The following is a 6022-nucleotide window of genomic DNA, read 5'->3' as shown; positions in this document are numbered from 1 at the left end:
AGAGATCTCAACACTATTACTTTTAAATGAATTGGGTTATAAATAACTTTGGGTATGATATTGAGTCGGAGGAACCATCTCATTAATGACATCAACTTTGTAGTAATTTTTTACTAACTTGTGATAGGATAAAAGTAGCTTTACGCAAATTTAAACTTAGAGCCTACACCAGCCAAATTGCATATAGATATAGATTTATCGTAATCACCCTATGGGTGACTTGCCAATACATTTAATGTATTGACCTATATGGTTGCAATGTTTTACGTTGCAAGATTTTATCCGACAAGTAAGTAATACGATGTAGGTTACGATGTCTACACTCAACTTTTGTTGTTGGTGTTGATGGACTCCACCTTATTTGTCGCTATTTTTGTTATGTATTCTAGCCCAAGGGCTATATGAGGTATGCTCTGGATTTATGCTACCTTTTTAATATGTGACGTTATGGTATTTCATCAAGCACTATGTGTGCTAGCATACTGATCTAGGGATAGCACAACAGCACAAGAGACATGATTCCTTATTGGGACCAGGTCGCTACATTTTCTTTAGGACCCTCCTGCCACGGGAGGGTACGACAAAATATGTTACGAACGAGTGACTATATACAGAATACATACTTATATATGATTGATGAGTTGGAATAGTTCTATATCTCATATTGTGTTTGCTAAGTTACTAATATTGCGACAGTGAACGGTCACACCTCAAATATCCTCTTCCACAACTAGAAACCTCAGTTACAAATCCTAAAATCCATCCAATTACATGCAACATAAAAACATAATCTAAACCTTGTCAGCGCAATGGTCGTGTCCATGTCCAGCAGCCGACTGAGCCCTTCAAAGGGAAGGTGTGGTCGCCCGTGAGGTAGAGTAGGACATGTGACATAGACCGGAACACTAGGATCGAGGCGTACCCATATCCGATGTCCTACTCTTCCTTTTCAGAGCCAATGGCATAAACATCCCTGGTTGATGTGAGGTCTACAATAGGTCCATCGTGGTCGAAATCCGACATGTCCTCCGCGATGCAGCCACGGAACTAGGGGTTGCTGGTATCCCGTAGTGGCGCCGGGGTGTGGGAGTCCACTTCGCCGGTGTCTGTCATGAGGGATATTGCGTGCTATCACACACTCTGCTTCGCACGGTAGGCACACTGCACCATTTTAGCCTTCCCATCGAACAAGCAATAAGTGGAGACGACTACCTCCGACTCGGTGCATAAACAAAGGGTTTGTGCCTCTCCTAGGGCATTCATATGACAACACACTACATTGCCTCAACGAGGTAGCAGCAACGCGCCTTGTAGGATCTAAGTGCCATTTGGGTGGACGCATTGGATTATCGCCGTATTGAGTCTCACCATTATCGAGCGAACTCCTCACGGGAGGAGCAGACGACCATCTCCTCCTCGAGCCCGCATGTGATGAGCTCTCAATCCGCATATCGGGTGACAAAGGACCTCGATCCTCTACCTGCCATGCCGGAGATTGCTGGAAGGGAGCTTGAGGCAAAGTGGAATTGGGGGCGGAGTCGAGTGGCTAGGGTTTGGTCAGGGGTGCATATGGGGACGAATATATGTGTGACCGAGTTGCGCTAGTGTGGGCCGGATCCGATGTGGTGGATGCGCCAGGCATGCTTGGGCTTCCCCATATCCGAACCAGATTTGGGATGGATGTGAGGGGTGTGGATGAGCTCAGACATACACGACCGAGATAAGACGTAGTCAGGGTCGGGATTTTGTGACCTGACAGTGACCGCGCCATCCGCCCAGGTGTATAGGACGGTGTTGGAGGAATCTAGCTGTACATGCTCTAACATACACTTTTTACCACGCACATCCCTAGAAACGTGCATGCGTTACTATTCCACAGCTAGCTAGCCAGCCAGAAAGAAAAGGAATATCTTATTCCTCGCGCCTACCATTATTTGGATCCACCTTTCACCTTCCTATTTAGCTTCATCGACATATAGAATCATCTCACATATATCCATATAAACTCAAGGAGATTTCTCCCAATTCCATCTATATATAGTACCACCATATATTTGAAGATATACATCGTGCCTTATTAGTACTTGGGTTTAGGATTTGAGATTTCTGTCCGAGCGATGGTGAGAGATCATGGCGACGGGGTGATGGCAATTGTCGGGCGGATTGGTATGGTCGGGTCCATCGCACTAAATCTTGCAGCGCTCGTCATCTACCTTCGTGGCAGTTTCTTTTGGAGCGTCAGCACCGCAACCAAGAAGCAGGTCAGCACAAAGGAGAAGAAGGTGGTGGCTGTGGCACCGTCATCTGGCAAGCCGCCCGTGTTGTGTGACTCGGTGGTCAACTTGGATCAGTAAGTTATTTCATCTCATACATATCTTTATGATTTCTTATGATGGAAACCTCCGAGGAGCGATGGAATGCAATCTAAAAGACCATCTCTTCCTCGGGTGTGCATGTGAGGAGCTCCGAGTCCATAAATGTGGTGATGGAGGACTCAGATCCATTACCCACCATGGCGGAGAAGATCGGAGATCTTCAAAAGGGAGCTTGGGGATGGAGGGGCTAGGGTTAGGTATGGAGAACGGTGGGGACGAATATATGCAGGGGCCGGGTGGGATAGCATGGGCCTAATTCGATGTGGCGGACGCGCTCACACATGCCCGTGTCCATATCCTCTTTAGATTTGGACTGAATATGAGGGGTGCCATTTAACCGAACGTACGGGGCCAATATGAGCTAGGTCAGAATTTCCCCACCGGGCAGTGACCGGGCTATCTTCCCGGGCGTATAGGAGGGAAGGTTGAAGCGCCCGACTGTAGTTTCTCTAGCATACACTTCTGACCATGCACATCCCCTCAAAACACGCATACGTTACTATTCCAAAGCTAGCTAGTTGGCCGGAGAGAAAAGGAATATCTTACAGCTCACGCGTATCATTATTGAGCCACCTTCACCTTCCTAGTTAGATTCATATCCATCTAGAATCATCTCACATCTATCCATATAAACATGAGGAGATACCTCCATCTCCCATCTATATATAGTACCACCATATATTTGAAGAGATACATCATGCCTTATTAGTACTTGGATTTGCGATTCGATGGAGAGAGATCATGGCGATGGGCTAGCGGCGATTGTCAGGTGCAATGGCATGGTCAGGGCCGTCACAGTGAATTTCACTGTGCTCGTCATCTACCTTCATAGCCATTTCTTACTGAGTGTTGGCACCACCGTCAAGAAGTAGGCCAACAAAAAGGTGAAGAAGAAGGCGGTTGTATTATGATCCTCTAGCAAGCCGCTTGTGTTGTCTGACTCCACAATGAACTTGGTTCAGTAAGTTTTTTCATGTCATCCATATCTTCGAAATTTCTAATAGAGGTGGTACCGACGATGGTCACCACAGTTGTCGCGAGCAGATCGATATGAGTTGCCCAATGCATGCTGCTCGGTCAGGTCCTCGTCTCGCGTGATGGCCGTGCCGATGGCGAATTGCTCCTCCATGCGCCCGTGCTCTCCGAGGAGGACCATATGAAGTTTGTCTCGTACGCATATGATATATATACGATAATGTTATTGTTTGCATCGGTGATCCAACGATGTTTGAGACATTTTGGCGTGGACCAATTAGCGAGAACGCTACACTCGTGATCCCAGGGTGGCAGACGATGAGCTATTTCTCCGACATTAGGAACCTCTGTTGGTTCCTTGAACCTATCTTGGAGTGTGAGGTGCGCCGCCTCCACCGCCTCGTTGGCAACGCCGCCGCGAGGGCTACCACGTCCTTGTCGGAACCGGATCCATGCAACTCTTCCAGGCCGCACTCTATGCTCTCGCCCCATCCACTGCAGATATGCCTGTGAGCGTCGTATCTCTCACCCCCTCTACTCGGTAATAATTCATTGATTAATCATTTATTTGTGACTGAGAAAATCAATCGACATTTGTGACGGCGACAGAGGGTCGATAAGTCTTGAAAGCGATTGATATGGTATGCTCCATCTTGTGCAGTCGTACCCACTCGTGACAGACTTCCTCAACTCGGGGCTCTATCGATGGGCCGGCGCGCCAACACATTCGATGGTGATGACTACATTGAGGTCATTTGCTCGCCGAACAACCCTGATGGTGGTATCCGTGAGACAATCCTCAAGTCCAAGCCAGGCAAGGCCATCCACGACCTGGCTTACTACTGGCCGCAGTACACTCCCATCACCCACATGCTCGCCCACGACATCATGCTCTTCACCATGTCAAAGTGTACGGGTGACGCAGGCACAAGGATAGGGTAATCACATCACATCTCAGAATGTATGGGTCCATGATAATATGTATTTACTTTGTATAAATGTTATGCTTAATCTGTTATGGTTATGGCCCCTCTTGCATTTCATGCAGGTGGGTGTTGGTGAAGGACAAGGAGGTGGCACAGAAGATGAACAAGTTCATGGAGCTAAACACCATCGGTGTGTCCAAGGATGCACAGCTACGCGCTGCCAAGATACTCGGGGCGATCGTTGATGGCTATGAGCATCAGCTTACCACCCCCGCTAGTGGGGACGTGAACCTCCTCTTCATTTTGCGCGGCGGGAGATGGCGTACCGCTGGCGCGCACTCCGTGCTGCGGTGGCAAACTCGGGCATCTTCAGCCTCCCCGACAAGGTTGTTGGCTTCTGCACCTTCACCAAGGACACAGTCACTGCTCATCCTGGTACACACATTACAAAATCTACCGCCGCCTTACGAAAAATAATAATTGGGTTTTCTATGACCTATTTTTTTAATACTTATACATTTTTTGAACCAATGCTTCTTGATTTCAGCATTTGCATGGTTGCATTGCGAGAAGGAGGAAGTGAAAGACCTGGAGAGCTTCTTGCATGAGCACAAGATAATAACCCGCAGCGGTAATAAGTTCGGAGCTGACCGAAAGGTGGTCAGGATCAGCATGGTCGACACCGACAAAGCGTTCAACATATTTATCAACCGTCTTGCCGCAATGAAATGAGGGCATTAAATCACAAAATGATGTGTTATTTTCTTAGCTAATTTATTTTCATATTTCCTTGGTTAGGGGATTGATGAGTTATGTTTATGTCACATGCATCACATTATCAGTGTGGGTTATGTGCCTTGGTATGGGTTTGGTTTCATGGACCATCTTGAATATTTGAATACCCAACTTAAGTGATCCGGCTTTTTTTTCAAATGTTTCTTTATTTATGAAACTACCTGAGATGCTATTATTCCAAAAGAGAGGTTGGAGAAAATAACAATAAAAACACCAAAAATAGAACAAGAGTTTCAGAGCCTGGTTTGAAAGAAATTATTTTTTCTTGCAGGCAATTACGGGGTTACATTCGTTATCAAGTTATACACAATTTGTACCTGCTTAGTTAATAGGTTATGGTAACTTTGTTCAGAACCATCTACATCATAGTTTCTGCGGTGATCACAGATTGGATGATGCAAGTGTAGGGGTCAATGAGTAAACACCTGGACCTACTCGCTCAGTTTCCAAATATAAGTTTTTTAAAGATTTCATTAGGGAACTATATAAAGCAAAAGTAAATCTATACTTTAAAGTATGTATATATATATATATCCGTATATAGTCTACTAGTGGAATCTTTAAAAAGACTTATATTTATGAACAGATGGACTAGAACCATCATGCAGTCTCAGTTTTGCAGCTTTTGTGCATTTGTTCCTCCGATGTCCTTCCACACGGCAGTTTTTGGAGCGAGCCGGCCTCTGAGGCTGCTTTGGCACATTACCCCGGTCTGGGCAGGTCGTCCACTTATGACCTTGTCATCGACTTATAGTGCAAAATCGTGTCCGCTTCTTAAACCCTCATATGGCACCTTCTCAGAACAGCCAACCAACCAACCAGTTGGGGCGGCAACCTCGCACGTTTTGGGGCAGAGATCGCATCTCACGCGTTTCCCCCTCCCCTACGCTGCCCCCCGCGCGGGCGGCCGAGGGGCTCAAACCCTAGTTGTCGGTCTCTCCTCATCCCACC

The 6022-nt window shown here is 46.6% G+C and overlaps 1 pseudogene; it reads left to right on the top strand.

The window, feature by feature from the left end:
• Positions 1-2117: 2117 nt before the first annotated feature.
• Positions 2118-5008, top strand: LOC123415217 (annotated as a pseudogene).
• Positions 5009-6022: the final 1014 nt, after the last annotated feature.

The sequence above is a fragment of the Hordeum vulgare genome, chromosome 1H (assembly GCF_904849725.1).
Source record: "Hordeum vulgare subsp. vulgare chromosome 1H, MorexV3_pseudomolecules_assembly, whole genome shotgun sequence".
Classification (NCBI taxonomy): domain Eukaryota; kingdom Viridiplantae; phylum Streptophyta; class Magnoliopsida; order Poales; family Poaceae; genus Hordeum; species Hordeum vulgare.
Note: the sequence above shows the minus strand (reverse complement) of the source record. Positions and strands in the feature narration are given on the sequence as shown.